Source organism: Corvus cornix, unplaced genomic scaffold (genome assembly GCF_000738735.6).
Source record: "Corvus cornix cornix isolate S_Up_H32 unplaced genomic scaffold, ASM73873v5 scaffold14, whole genome shotgun sequence".
Classification (NCBI taxonomy): domain Eukaryota; kingdom Metazoa; phylum Chordata; class Aves; order Passeriformes; family Corvidae; genus Corvus; species Corvus cornix.
In genome coordinates, this window is record NW_024108682.1 from 103,915 (window position 1) to 119,082 (window position 15,168).

Here is a 15,168-nt window from a genome sequence, read left to right on the forward strand (position 1 = left end):
ATTTCTCTTTAACTATTTCCTTGTTTGTCTTTGACTCCATTTCTTTGCTTCTCTAGAACTCTGTTTCTTTGCTTTTCTCTTTCTCCTTATTGCTCTGTTTCTGTCCTTCTCTATTTTTCTCTTTAACTGTTTCTTTGTTCCTCTGTTTGTCTTTATTCCTGTGCTTTTCTACTTTTCTCTTTCCTCTTCTCTCCAACTCTACTTTCTCTTTCTCTGTCTCTCTCTCTAACTCTTTAGCTTTACTTTCCTCTTTCTCTCTAACTTTTCCACTTTCCAGCTCAGAAGGTGTCAGTGCAATCTACCTTAAATTAAAAAAAAGCCCAGGGAAGAAGATCTTATCTCCCAGATGGAGAATGGGACAGGAGCAATAATAAAAGTGAAAGTGATTCACCAGGACTGGTGATGAAAAAATCGGTGATGGAATCAAGATTAGGGTCTTAATCTGCTCCCTTCTTTCCACCTTGCCCCAGATCTGGGGCAGCTCTTGCTGGGCTGGATCCAGGATCACTGAAAGCAAAGTGCCAAAGGCTTCCAGGAACTTCAAACTCAGCAAAAATCCCCCCAGCTCTGCCTGAAATAGGAATATTGGGTTTAAAATGGGCCTTTTGCTGCAGGGCTGGAATTAGGGAGCCGCCTAGCAGGGACTGAAAACACATCTGAGGATCAGCAGAGGAAAAAGCAGCTTTTTCCTGCTGTCTGCAGGTCAGAGCTCTTTAAATGGGGGCTGTTAAATGTCCCTGGCCACAGGAGATTGGGGAAGCAGAGGTGAAGGGAAAAAATCCTCTTTATTCCCTGATTGATCCCTGAGCTTGGGCTGCTCCAAAATGCAGCCCCAGAAAAAGAAGAAGCAGAGAGAGGGAATTTGTGCCTGCAGGGAGGGCCTAAAGCCTCCTTAGGTTTTCAGCTCAAAGCAACTTTCTTTTTCATGGGGCCATAAACAGATTTTGAACTACCTTTTTCACCTTCCTTCCTTTGTTCGTTTTTACTTTTCTACCTTTGTTTGTTTCTGTAGCAGCTTGGAAAAAAACAGAGACCACTGTTTCTTCAGGCAGGATCTCTCTTTATTACACAAGCCCCAGTATTTCTGTGTTTCTATCTTGGGAAAGTTTTAAGAGAGTTTTGGCAATGGGCACAGGGAAAGACAAAACAGATCCATGCCCACACACTTGTCAGGGCAGACTTTCTGCCCCTTCTAGGCCACTGACTCAAACATGAAACCCCCCAGCTTTCTGGGAGGTGAAGGAAGAACAGTCACACCTGGTGCTTCTACCTGTAGCATTTGCCTGCTCTGCATCTTTCCCAAGAGAGCAGAAGGCCCTTAGCAAAGTGAAGATCAGTGGAACAAGTTGCTCTCCCACTCAGGGCTCTCGTTAAGGCTGGAATGGCTGCTGCCAGCCTCTGCACTTTCTGCCTCTCCAACTTCCTCCCTTTGTTCATTTCTACCTTTTTAACTTTCTACCTTTGTTTGGTTCTGAGTCGCTACCTTTCTATTTTTCTACCTTTGTTTCTTTCTACCTTTCTAAATTCCTAACTTGACATGTTTGTTTCTACCCTTTGAACTTTCTATCTTTCCATCTTTCTTCATTTCTAACTTTCTACATTTCTACCTTTGTTCATTTCTGTGTTTCTACCTTTCTGCATTTGTTCATTTCTACCCTTCTGACCTTCTGCCTTTCTACCTTTTTTGTTTCTACTTTTATGACTTTGTACCACCTTTCAAAGTTTTGTTTCTTTTTACCTTTGTTCATTTTTACCTTTGGTAGTTTCTAACTTTCTACGTCTCTGACTTTCTATCTTTGTTTCTACTTTTCTGACTTTCTACATTTCTAACTCTCTACTTTTGCTTGTTTCTACCTTTCTACATTCCTACCATTTTTGTTGCTACCTTTCTAACTTTCTACCTTTGTTTGTTTCTAACTTTCTAGATTTGTCCCTTTCTGCCTTTGTTTGTAACGTTGAAACTTTATACTTTTGTTTTTCTCCCCATTTTTACCTTTCTAACTTTGTTTGTTTCTAACACTCTACGTTTCTAACTTTGTGCCTTTCTAAATTTGTTTTTTACTTTCTAACTTTTACCTTTCTAACTTTGTTTCTAACCTTCTTGTTAGAGAAGTTCCCTCAGGCCCAGAGGGAAGCCAAAGCATTAAGTTTGAAATAAAACCTTTGAACAAGCTGACATCCATGAAGCCACACCAAAGTGAAATAGAAATACAGATTTTTAACTTTTAGTAGAAATAGATGCTAAGTGCCTTAAAGCTGAAAAAGCTGTAGCAGAGATCTTAAACACAGCTCTTGCTGCAGCAGTGTTACCTTTTCACAGAATTCTTTACTTTAGACAAAATCTAGATAGAATTAGACTGTTCACATAAACAGTAAGAGCTGATAGAAACTGCATGTGTAAATCTGTGTAATACAGATGTAACACTTGTGTGAGGCTTACGACTGTTAGAATTAGACCAGGATGGGTTAAGAAAAAGAAAACTAGAATCATGTGTTAATCTTACTGGTCAATTAACAAATAGAATCCACACTTCTGTAAGAAAAAATACAGTGTATGGAGCATATAGAAGAAGCTGGTTTTGCCTGCTGCTGCTGCTTGGCTTTATCATGTAACCCCATTCGAACTCTGCCTTCAGGACAGCTGTGAGACCGTGAAATAAAGAACTCAGCAGAACAGCAGCCTCCTCTGCTCTTTCACCCTGGTCCGAGAAGGAAGGGTACCCTGTCAAAGGCTCAACACCTTCTGCCTTTGTGACTTTGTTTCTAAATTTCTACCTTTCTAATTTTGTTTGTTTCTAATTTTTTTTTGTTTCTAACTTTGTTTGTTTTTAACTTTCTACCTTTAGAAATTTGTTAGTTTCTTGTATTTTACCTCTTTGTTTGTTTCTAAATTTCTGTTGTTGTAACTTTAACTTTCTACTTTTTAAATTTCATTTGTTTTTAACTTTTTACCATTCCTCCCAGCGAGGGATGTGTGCAGAATACTAAAACCTGTTAAGTTCTTCATTTTTACATCTCTAGGCAAATGCTACTGATTTAGATGTAAATTCATTTTGAAATGCGCCAGCCCTCTCTCTCTACTCTGTCGCATACAGGAATATAAGAAGCTGGGAATAGAGATCAGCAAGTTTTGAGAATAACGAGCCGGCGTTTTTCTGTAGGAAGGAAGGAAGCAAGTGCCTGGCCCCAGGAGCCGAGACGCTCGGGCTGCAGGAGCTGCAGAGCGCCCAGAGCCGGCTTTTGCCTCTGCTCTGTCCCTGCCCCCGGGCTGAGCTGGGCGGCGCTGCTGCCGCCTGGTGGCGAGAGCGCGGCACTGCCGCCCCCGGCACGGCGCCCCGGCGCTGCTGCCGCCCGGTGCCGGCTGAGCCGAGAGGGCGGCGGCCTCGGTGGCTGCCGAGCGTGGCAAGGGCAAGGAGCGGGAGCGAGCGGGGCTGGGTCTGTCAGCGGAGGGGAGGGGCGAAGGGCGGTTCGGAGCGCCGAGGGACACGGCCGTGCGTGAGCGGGGCCACAGCTATGGAAAGGAGTGGGCGCCGTGCGGGGCGCGACCGCGAGGAATGACAGCGCGGGGGCGGCCCGGCGGCCGGTTTTGCCGGGCAGCAGAGGCGCGGTCGCAGCGCGACCCGGGCGGGGGGCACCGGGCGGGCACGGTCGGAATCGAGCCGCCCGCGTGTCGCTCTCAAGGAGGCGGCTCGGAAAGGAAGGCGCAGTTGGGCGCTCTCGGGACGGCGGTAAGTGACGTTTTTATTAGAACCTGCCAGGAGCTTGCAGAGGGTGGTTTACACTTCCGCCACACTCAAGATGGCGGACGCACTAGGCCCCTTTGAGAGGTGTCCCTGCCGATGCCTGCCGCCGGTCGCGGAGCAGTCGCCCGCCTCCGGCGCCGCTGACCCCACCAGCCGTGTCCTCGCACCGGGAAGCACCGCGGAAAATCTCGCGGAAAGCGCGGGGCCGGCGTCGGAGTCCGGGCCGGATTCAGGCAGCCGAATAGACGCCCCTGTAAGGGGCGGGGGCCCTTAAGGGTACCACACTAAAGATGGCGGCTCGACCGGAAGTGGCTTCTGCCAGCACCCAAGATGGCGGCGAAGGGCGGAAGTTTCGTCACCGCCACACTAAAGATGGCGGCCGTGTACGCTGTTTTCTGACCTTCTCAATATGGCGGCAGGGAAGGCCCCCCAAGCTGCGTCTATTCGGCTGCCTGAACGCCGACGCCGACGCCAGCCCAGCGCTTGCACGCAGATTTCTGAGGCGTTTCCCGCTATGCGGACACCGACTGTGGGGTCAGCGGCGCCTGGGGCAGGCGGGAGCATTCAGGCAGTCGAATAGACGGAGCGGGGTCCTTCCGGCCGCCATCTTGAGAAGGTCGAATAGCCACATTGGTGCGGTCCCGGTGACTTCCGCCCTTCTCGGGAGCGGCAATGGCGGGGAGCCCGGGGAGCAGCGCTGCCGGGCCGGGGGCACCGGCGCGGGTGCTCCGGGCTCGGAGGTGAGCGGGGAACGGGGACAGCCCCGAGCGGACGGTGGGGGCCGCGGGGGATCGGTATTCCGGCCCAGGGATGGGTGTCCAGGCACAGGGATGGGTTCCTGGACTATCTAATAATATTATATAACGATCGTACAAGGAGATCTATATAAAAAATCCTCCATGGTCATCCTTCTCCCAGCCCCGCTGTGTTTTCAGGATCTTGGGGGAAGAGTTTGGGTCTGGACAAGGCTCTCGGGCACAGGGTGGGATTCTTGGGGTGCAGGGCCAGGATTTGGACTCGATGCTCCCTGCGGGTCCCTTCCAGCCCAGGAAATGCTGCGATCCTGTGCCTCTGAGGGTGAAATAAAGGGCACCGGTGGGGTTTGTGCCCGCTGTGTTCACGGCCCCGCCGGCTCAGGGCGGGTTCAAGGCGCAGCTGCCCCGAGCCAGCGGGACCGGCCGGGGCTGCTCGCTCCCGGTGCTGCCGCCTTGTGGGGAGAGCCCGGCACTGCAGCCCGCACAGGCGCTGGACCACGGGATCGGCGTGGAACAGCAGCGCAGGGAGTGCTGAGGCAGCGCAGGGAATGCTGCGGTCCCAGGGAAGGCTGAGGCGTCCCCTGCCGGGGCACTCGGCAGCAAATCCCTGATGTTGAGCAGAAAAAGGAAAGTTCTGGGTTAGTGGGAGGAGGTTTCTGGAATGGAGCTGGGACAGGTGCTGATCCACGCATGGAATCACGGGCTGGTTTGGCTTGGAAGGGACCACCAAGATCATTTACACTCTGTTTGTTGTCTGATTCCACAGCAAAGAACATCCAGAACTGCCACCTCACCCTCACGGACAGCAGGAATGTCTTCCATAGCTCTTGTTTCGGAATGGGAATGGCTGTTGGGAGCTCTGGCAGGACCAGGTAAGAAGAGAAATGGGATCATTCCGGCTGCTGCTGGAGGTGGTTTTCTGCTTTCAGGCTGTTCTTCTCATTGATCCTTTCACAGCAGTGTTCTAAGGGCACATTTGAGGGTAATTCCAGGAATTTCAAACCAGATAAAAACTGGTGGGGCAAAAATGAGAACCTGATCCATTCCTAGTAATTCCAAGCTTCTCCCACAACACCGTTCCAGAGGAAACTTGATGAAAGGATAAAGATGCAGAGGAACAAGTGCTGTAAACCCCCCTGGCGCTCTGACAGAGCAAACCTTGCAGTACTCCCAGCAGATCTCTTGGAGAAAGCGTGGGATCGCAAGGTTTTCCAGGAAAGCAAAACGGGCGGAGATGAGGGAATAGGCTTCCAGTTCTTCCTTTAGCTGAAAGCCTGGGGGAATTGAGAGGGGCCACAAGAACTGTTTGTGTAGGAAAATGGGAGTTTGGGGGCTGAATCTGAGTTTCTCTCTGGGGCATTTTTGAGGGAAAAGCTGAGGTGCTGTTTAAGGGAGAGATGCACATTTTTGGGGTGGAAAAGGTTTAATCAATATTGTAGAGGAAGTAAAATGTTGGGGTAAAAGTGGATGCAATCTGGAGGAGACAGAAGGAATATTTTGGAGGCAAAATGGAACTCAGTAGTGGACAGATGGGGAACATTTTGGGCAACACTTGACAAACTCTCTGGGTGGAAACGAAGACATTGAGGGAAAAATGAGGTGATGAGCAGTGGGCACGTAGGGAAGGTTGTGGGGGTAAATCTTGAGAAAAGCCCCGTGGTATTCAAGAAATCCTTGGAAGCAGGACTGAGGAATTCAGTGGTGGAAAAACAGGGGAATTTTGTGGGGTAAAACTTCCAAAGATCTAAGAGTTGAGAGTGAGTGTTTTTAGGTAAAAAGGATGTCTTGTTGAAGTTGGGCATCTGGATTGTGGCATTTATGGATCACAGGGTGTTTTTCCAGAAAGTAGGAGAAAAAGAAGACTCCCAAAGCCTCGGTAGCTGTGTTAAGAAATCCCTCCCAGGGAAGAAAGGTACCTAAACCTCCTAGAAGTAGGGACTAATTAGCATGGGAAGGGGAAAACCCACCGCCAGTGGGAGAGAGCACGCCGGGTAAGGGAAGAGAAGGATGCCCTTAAGAAGAAGCAGGGAAGGTGAATTTCTCGGTTTGCTGAAATGTATCAAAAAGTTTGGAATCTGGGTCTGTGTGGAGGCCGGGATTTTCTCGGCCATATACAGAGCCCAGCACTAGGAATAAAGTAATTCCAGGCTTTCCAACGCCAAAAATGCAGTACCAGAGAGTTCTGTTATCCTGAGGACTTGGGGGATATTTGGCAAAAATTTCCGGGGGCCCAGGCTGGACCAAGCTTTTAACGCTCCCCGGATTCACGGGATCGGGGATTCCAGTGTGCCCTGCATGCGTTTTTTCAGGGAAGTCCCAAATCCGTGTGAGCACGAAGCAGAATCCCCTGGGAGCTGTGAAGGCAACAGGATATTTGTTGGGAATTTTGAAGGATTGGGTGAGTCCTCAGTGTTAGGTTGGAATGAACGCAAATTGTCCGGGAGTTGCTGGTTTAGGGATGGCCGGGTCTGGGTTTGGATTTGTGGGCACCGAGTGTTCCTTGTGTCAGCTTTAGGTCTGGACTGGTGGGAATTGTCAGAGAAAAGAGAAGGGAATTGAAATGCAGAGCTCCATTCTTGGAGAAATGATCAGGATGGGAGAAGAAAGGCTGTGGAGCTGCTGGAAGCTCCTGGAGAACGAAAGGATCTGAGGTCTGGAGGCAAAAGCTGTGGAACAAAGCCTGAAAAGGGTGCGGGGTGGGGCGGGAGGGGGAGGAGGGCACTGCAGGGGGGGGAAAGAGGGAAAGAATCCCTGCTCCGGGAATCCAGCAGGGACCAGGAGAGGATCATTTTCCATCCACTGCTCTCAGTGCAATCCTAATAAGGAAGGTTGAAGGAAAGTGATTCGTTTGTTCTTAGGTTTGGAATGAAAGGTGCTCTTGTAGAGGGGAATATTCACCTGTTAAAATTCTGTTGGATACAGGAAAAGAGGGAGGAAGCAAGCAGCTGGGGAATGAACGGGTGGATTTTTTGGTGGATACAGGGAAAGACACGGGAAGGGGCTCTTAAGTAAAATACACCTCACAGGCAGCACCAGGAGAAGCCTCAACTGCCCTTTTTTTCCAAGCTCTGACATTCCAGAGGAGTAAGCAGTGGTCAGCCCATCACTTTCTGTATTCCTTGGATGCCCAGTGCTTTGTTGGGAAGAGATAATATTTGGAAATGAACAAATCCGGGGATGTAATTTCCTGATAGTAAAGCCCTAGAGACCCTGGTTTTGATATCCTTCCAGCACCCAAACGCAACAGAGGGAATCCTGGAGGAGGTGGAAAACGCTGTCGCTCCGTCGGTGGAATTCCTGGGAAATGGAAAGCAGCAGAAGCAGCAAGAACAGAGTTGGAAGCAGGCTCCAGCCAGGTAAGGCAGACACCAAATCCTTTGGAATTAGAACTGGGCAGGGGTGGGGAGATTTAATTCTTACATTTGTAGCCCATGGATTCCTGAGCAGGATCCCGGCAGGGAAGACTGCAGGGATCAGACTGGGAACTGATCCCAGCTGGGGGCAGCGAGCCTTGGAATTGGCTGAAGGGAAGAAAGAGGGATCCTTTGAGCACAAGGATCAGCTGTCAAATGCGGAGATGGCATCAGACAATTCCTCGGGAGGGTTTAGTTCCTGGGCCAAATCGATCTCCTGCCTTGTGAAGGAGCTCAGAGATCTGGGAAGAGCCCAACCAACGCAGGGAATGCAGTGGCAGATAAAACTGCCGGGGAACGGTGGGGAAAAGCATCCAAACAGGGGGCCTCGTTTTGTACAGGAACGGTATAAAAAATTGTCCAAAAGAATAGGAATGGAATGGGATTTTACGTATTCCTCGGAAGCCACAATCCAGTGGGAAGGCTGAGAGAAAGAAACAAAGCCTAAAAAGGTAGATGAGCCAAATCTGCCCAAAGCCTCCAATGGCCACATTCCCTGGCATTGCTGAGGACTTCAGCCAAGCTCCAAGCAAAAGGTGAGCCCCTGATTTTGGTGCCAAGGGAAACTCTAAGTTAAGAATAATCCAAATATGAAGCACTTCTCACAAAACTCAGCTTTGCAAACCTTTATTTGGGCTAAAAAAGAAAAGATGGGAATGCCCTTGGCAGAAAAGCAGCTGTGAGGCACAGCAGGCTTCAAATGCCTGTCAGCAGGAGCTCCAGGAGAAACGGCTGCTGGCTGCGGGCATCCTGGGCTTTCCAGGCAGGTTTTGTACTGGATTGCAAGGCAGTTCTCCTGCCTCTGGGGGGTGGCACCTGCATCCCACTGGAAAGGGAAAATGTGGAGAGAGCGGCAAGCGGGAAGACGGTTGCTGATGTGTGTCCTTGGATTGCAGTTCCTCCCGGTGGGTCTGTGCTGCTGGAAGTTTGAAGGAGATCAGTCTTGTGGGTTCACCTGTGGGGTTTGGGAGCGACGCTGGACATGAAATTCCAGGGATGTTCCCCTTGCTGGAGTGAGAAGCAGTGGAAGCACTTTGCTGTCTGCTTCTTCATCGCCTTCACCTCGGTCCCCTGGGGCTCCAGGTAATCCCCTCTCACCTTTGCTTTTCCAAGGGTCTCTAAATGAGGGCTTGAGCTTTGGTGCAGCTCCCTTTACAGGGAAGATCTGTTCCAGGAAAGGTCTCCTGGTCTGGACCGATGGCGTTGCAGGAAGAGCAGGAAACCCCAGAGCTCCTGTGGCTTCCTCATCTGATTTGCCTGCAGGCAGCAAGGATCATTCCCAAGTGTCATCCCCTGGCTCCGTGACTCGGGGAGGTTGTGTTCCCCAAAGGCCAGGGGCCGCTCTGTTTTGCAGCTCACGAAAGTCCAGCTCGGTGGTGCTGGGTTTGGTTTTTGTGTGCAATGAAGGCACTAAAAAATTCCCCTCCTTCACTGGCACAGCCCTGGAGTGGGAGCAGATTCCCCTTATCCCGGAGTTATCCCGCTCCTGCCCTGGATCCCTGCGGTGCCGTGTGTTCTCCAAGCTCACAGCACTGCTGGCTCTAAACAAGAAAAACAATCCCTGTTCCATCTCTTCTCCGTCCTTGATGTTCCCAGGCCCTGCATCTCCCTGGCTATTCCCTGTGTGAGTCTTCATCTCCATCCCACCTTATCCCGATCAAGTAAGGGTCTGAGACGTGTTTAGCAGCAAATGCATTCTTGTAAAGAAAGCCAAGAGCAAAGAGCATCCAGATGCAGAGAAGTCTTTAGAAAAGCTCCGGACGTGCAAATGAGGGATGTGTCTTCCTGCATGTCCTGTTGTTTTTCTCTGTCAGGTTTTGGAAGGGTTTTCTCTCAGTGATTTCCTGCGATCCGGGTGCGTCCCTTCCTTTGTCCAAAGCCAGTGCCAGAGGATCGAATAACTGACGAGTGGGGTCTGGGATGAAAACGGTTCTCCTAAAATGAGGGAAACAATGCTAGAAGAGAAATGAGCATCCTTTTAATGCCTGGAAAAAAAATGCTCGAAAAGGGCACTTTTTATTTGATATGGTGTCATTCTCCTTTTTTTTCCCATGGATAAAACTGCACGGTGAGCAATCAGAGCAGAAATATGAAATGCAGGAGTCTTGGATTCCACAGTGGGATTAACTTCCCTTTTCTGCTCTCTTTCAGGACAGGAAAAACCACTGAACTCCCATCTTTGGGACCAAGAGCTTTGGTGTTAGAGTAGGCAAAGCCAGCTAGGGCCCCCTTGTCCTGCCCATGGTGTGGGTCAGGGACAGGCTCCTCTTCTCCTCTGGGCTGGGATGAACTGCTAGGGAATGCTTTCTGACAGGCCGGTCCTAGCCCCGGCTACTGGAAATGGGCAGAGGTGAAGAGGCAACTGCCAGAGTTCCTTGGGGATGATGGAGTTGTGGTGCTTGGCTGTGCCCAGAGGGGCAGGTTGGGCATTATTTGTGTGTCTGAGGACCGGTTTGGGTGCTGGGGAGCCCGGGGAGCCGAGCTCTCAGTGCATTCCCAGCTCTCCCAGGGGTGGGAGCTGGTGCAGGGCTGGGTGACAGCCTCTGGTCGGGCTCGGGGCAGGCCCTGGCCCCGGCACAGACACGCTGGGGTGGTTTGGGGACGCTTGGGGAGCTGTGGAGGAAAATGAGGGATGGTGCTGGGCGGAGCGATCGGCCTGCGCTCGTGTCAGCGCAGCCGTGCAGGGCACTGGGATCTGGGTAAAACACCAGCTCTCCTGGTGTTCAGGGATGCAAGGTCTGAGGGACTGGATTTACTTGGGGTTTTCCAGGACAGCAGGAAGAAGAGGAAATGTGGTGCCAGAGGTGCATCCCACCAGGTTGCATTTCCCTCTTTCCCATTTCCATTTCCTCCTCAGTGGGGTGGGGATCCTGCAACACGCATATATCAAACCAGGAGTCCCGTGGAAAGGAAATATATATGGACAGACAGATTCTTGGTTGCTGTTTCAGAGATGTTTATTTCTCCAGCCGCATGGCCGGAGCTCTGCCCAGGAACTGTTCCAGTCACGGGACCAAGGGTCCTTCTGCCCGCGCGGAACACAAACCAACCAATGGGAACGAGGCTGAGCAGGGGCAGGGAAACCCCGTGTCTGTGCCCTCAGGGCCCCTCTGCCAGGGCTACACGGCAGGGGAGGGACCCCAACACCTCACCCGTTTTATTTTAATAAAAGGAGAATGAAAACAACTGGATAAACATAACAAGAACAGTTTCAAAACAAAACAAGCCACCCTCCTGAGTCTATAAATGTCCAAACAGATTCTGTGGAACATCTTAGGGCTGACAGAAGGGAGACAGAAATTCTCTGAGCATGCTTTGTGGGGAAACTGAGGCAGGAGAGGGTTTAACTTCTTCCCTTCCCCTTTTCATCCCCCACTCGGCATTGGAAAGGGATTTTTGGGGAAACAGTTGGCAAAAGCATGGTTTTGTGAGGGAAACCATGGGTGAAAAAACAGATTGGGAATACACTGGGGGTAATAGGACATAGGGTAAAAGGGAAAGTGGGATTAGGAAAGGGAGACTGTGGGGGGGTTTACAAGGGAGATATTGTCTAACATGACTACGATTTTTTGCATATATACTGCCTTTTACAGGAACACATCAGGCCAGTGACCTGCGATGCTTGTAACCCTTTTCTCCCTAGAACAATTTTGAATTCCACGACTTCTCCATCTCCCAAGCTTGGGATGCATTTTTCAGGGTTATTCTTTTTAATAGCAGTTCTATGCACGAATATGTCTTGCTGGTTGTCACACCTTGTTATAAAACCATAATTTTGCTTAACATTATACCATTTTACTATCCCTAAGGTCTTAGTTACTATGATCTTTTCCTTTTTCCGAGTGGCTGCTGTTTTCTGTCTTGCTGCGTCTTTGCCCTCTCTTTCGGTCGCTCCCGTGTTGGAATTGTCGGGGCTGCTGGTGCCTGCGCGCTCTTCCAGGGTCGCATTCGGGGCTGCGCGGGCCGGGCCGGGCCGCACTGCTCAGTTCTCCGTGCGTCGCCTCCTTGGTCGCAGCTTCGCTGCCACTTCCAGGTGCTGCACCCACATCTCGGCCGGGCCCCGAGCGATGGCTCCCCCGCGCCCTGCTCCAGCGCGCGTCTTGGCTGGGCGCGGCTCCGCTCCACCGCCACCGCCGCCAGCCGCCGCCGCGCGCCGCCCCTCTCGGCCGGGCATTCACGGGGCTCCTCCACACGCGCTGTGCTGCGCCGTGCGGGTCCCGCCGGGTCCCGCCGCTCCCGCCACGCCTCGCTCCGCCACCGACACTGCGGCTCGCGTGGCTCCGCCCGCGCGCGGGAACTGCCTCGCTGCTGCTCGCAGAGCGCTCGGCGCATGTGGCCTGGGCCGCACGGTCTGCGCAGGCTTCCCTTCGCCAGGACACAGCTGACATTGCTCAACAGTCTCGGTAACTAAATAATATTCACGAAAATATTCTTCCATCGCATATATTTTTGACTCCAGTATTAACTGTGTCCAAACGGTTTTCCAAAAGCCCTTGGTAATAATTAAATCCCAAGAAACATAGAAAAAGTTCTTAAACAATCATGCCAGGAAATGTCTCAGTTCTTTTTGAGCTTGAATCAAGTTAAAATTTACAAATCGTTGTTCAAGAATCATTTTAAGTTTAAGATAAATGTCCATATGCGGCTCTGAGAGCCAAGAGTCTTCCCACCGTTCCTCCATAGTTTAGATACGGAATAGCAAAGCAAAACCAAGAAGAGGAATCCAAAGTTTCCAGGGTTTACTCACACAAATCAGTCGCTTAGGGATCGGGGATCGTTCTGCTCACAATTCTCCACCATTTGTTGCAGTGGGGATCCTGCAACACGCATATATCAAACCAGGAGTCCCGTGGAAAGGAAATATATATGGACAGACAGATTCTTGATAGCTGTTTCAGAGATGTTTATTTCTCCAGCCGCATGGCCGGGATCTGCCCAGGAACTGTTCCAGTCACGGGACCAAGGGTCCTTCTGCCGCGCAGGGAACACAAACCAACCAATGGGAACGAGGCTGAGCAGGGGCAGGGAAACCCCGTGTCTGTGCGCTCAGGGCCCCTCTCCAGGGCTACACGGCAGGGGAGGGACCCCAACAGTCCCCTGCAGCCCATGAGCACAGGGCCGGTGACAACTCCCTGTCTGTAGAGGGATTCCTTATGGAACAGGGCAGATGATACCCTGGAAAGATTGGACAACCCAGGGTTGCTGAGGAAAAGCCCTGAACAGGCCCCTGACTGCAGGCAGCCCTGAGAGTCCTTGGCAGGTATACAGCTGCCCGGCTCCCCTCTGATTAGAGGCCATCTAGAGGGACCGGGCATGAATCTTTGCAAAAGTAGATATAAGTTGGCATAGTTGAACAATAAGGGGAGAAGGATGCTTAATCGTATCGGTGTACGTGTTGTTTCTGCGGCCAGCTCTCCGGACTCGGTCCCTAACACCTGTCCTCCTCCTGTCCCCCTGTGCCCCTTTTGTTGGACAAATGGCAACACACATTCCCAAAGACTGTCTGCTTCCTTAAATCCACGGACCAGCTAGTGCTGTCACTCAACAGCTGAAATGAGCTTTCAGAGCCTAGAAACTAGCAGGAGTGACAAACAAATGGATTTGAATCTGGAAATAGGTGAGTTCCACCCACCCACTGCTGCTGATGCAGAGACTGGGGCTCAGGGCATCTTTGCAGCCTTTCCCTTTGGCAATGATCCTGCACTGGAATGTTGTGTTGCTGCCAAACCGGGCCTCAAACCAGGAGAAGGTAAGCCCTGACCATTTGCCCCTGACCCTGGCACACCCACAGTGTGTTATCTGGAGCGTGTGCCTCAGCTGGTGTCACTTGAGTTTCACCAGAGTTGCAAGTTGGCTCCTGCTCTGGGCGATTCTGAGTGACCATCGCATCAGTTCTGCACTAAACACTGTTTAGCCAGACCCAGAGATTTGGCCACATAGTGACTTCTGAACAGAAAATCAGAATGCAGGAAAAGTGCCAGGACCACGGACGGGCCTGGGTACAGCACGGTCTTTGTGGGTCACTGTCACTCCAGGCCCTTACAGTCTCTCCTCATCTTTCTTGTAGGCTCCCTTCAGGTACAGGAGCCATTGCTCACTGGTGTTTTTGACTATTCTCTGACAAGGAAATGAGTTGAATTTCCTTGTCAAATCTAATATATCCCAGCTGGAGCATTAATTGAATTAGATAATTGGATAATTAGTTAATTAGCCAATTTTTCGGTGCGCACACACACCACCCACACCTTTCACTCATCCTAAGCTCTGCCCCCCATTCATCACAGGCTCCCACCCCACACACATGCGTCACGCCCCCCTGGCCCGTGTCACGCCCCCCGCCCCCGGTCACGCCCGCCTGGCTCGCGTCACGCGGTCCCGGCCCCGGCCCGCCCCCGCCACGCGCGTCACGCCGCTCCGCCCCGGCCCCGCCCCCGGCCCGCCCCCGCCGCGCGCGTCACGCCGCTCCGCCCCTTCCCTCGCGCGCGCGCGCAATGTAGCCCCGCCCCTCTTCCCTCACAGCGCTTCCTGCCCCCGGCACCACTCCCCGCCAGTCCCGCGCCGCTCCTGCACCTGCCGCCACCCGGAGCCCACCGGTCGGCACCCGTCGCCGCCTGCAGCCACCCGCCAGCCCCCGTGAGCCGCCGCCGCCCCCCCGCCGGTTCCGCACCGCTCTGCCGCCTCACACCGCCCCACCGCACCTCCCCGCCGCCGCCGCTCCCCTCCCGCCATTGTGGGTCCCCTCAAGGTATCCCCGCCCCGTGCCGCCCGCGGGCCCTCAGGGCAGCCCCCGCCACCTCACGGCACCCGTTTCCGCCTTTGCGGGTCCCCTCAGGGTACCCCCCGCCCCTTCCCGCCTCACGGCCCCCCTTCCCGCCATTGCGGCTCCCCTCAGGGCGCCCCCCCTGCAAGCCCCCCCTTCCCGCCATTTATGCACCACCCCACAGCACCCTCAGGCCACCATTTTAGCCCACCCAGCCGCAGCAGGCAGACCCCCCAGCACCAGGAGAACACCGCAGCCCCCATGGAAGGACAACACCCACACAAAAAAGGTTAGAAGAACACACAGAGGGTGGCAGCCAAGGAGGGACACTGCAGGGGACACAATAAAGGCCGAGAGCCAGGGGACATTCCAGGGGACATAATAAAGGCCAAGAGCCCAAGAGGAGGCAGCAGGAGAACATAATAAAGGCCAAGAGCCCGGGGGAGTCCAGGGAATAAAGAGAAAGGGCTCAAAAATCACACACTACACAACAAACA

At 52.3% G+C, this 15,168-nt stretch overlaps 1 long non-coding RNA gene across 6 annotated transcripts; it reads left to right on the plus strand.

Annotated features, from left to right (window-relative positions):
• The first annotated feature begins 4,401 nt into the window (after positions 1-4,401).
• LOC120412133 lies at positions 4,402-10,084 on the plus strand. Of its 6 annotated transcripts, none has more exons than XR_005604760.1 (6): positions 4,402-4,483; positions 5,265-5,370; positions 7,730-7,854; positions 8,253-8,447; positions 8,808-8,994; positions 10,063-10,084. It is a non-coding gene; the product is annotated as an uncharacterized LOC120412133 (long non-coding RNA). The 6 variants fall into 6 exon arrangements; XR_005604759.1 differs by lacking the exon at positions 10,063-10,084 and adding an exon at positions 9,726-10,056; XR_005604761.1 differs by lacking the exon at positions 10,063-10,084 and adding an exon at positions 9,508-9,578.
• Positions 10,085-15,168: the final 5,084 nt, after the last annotated feature.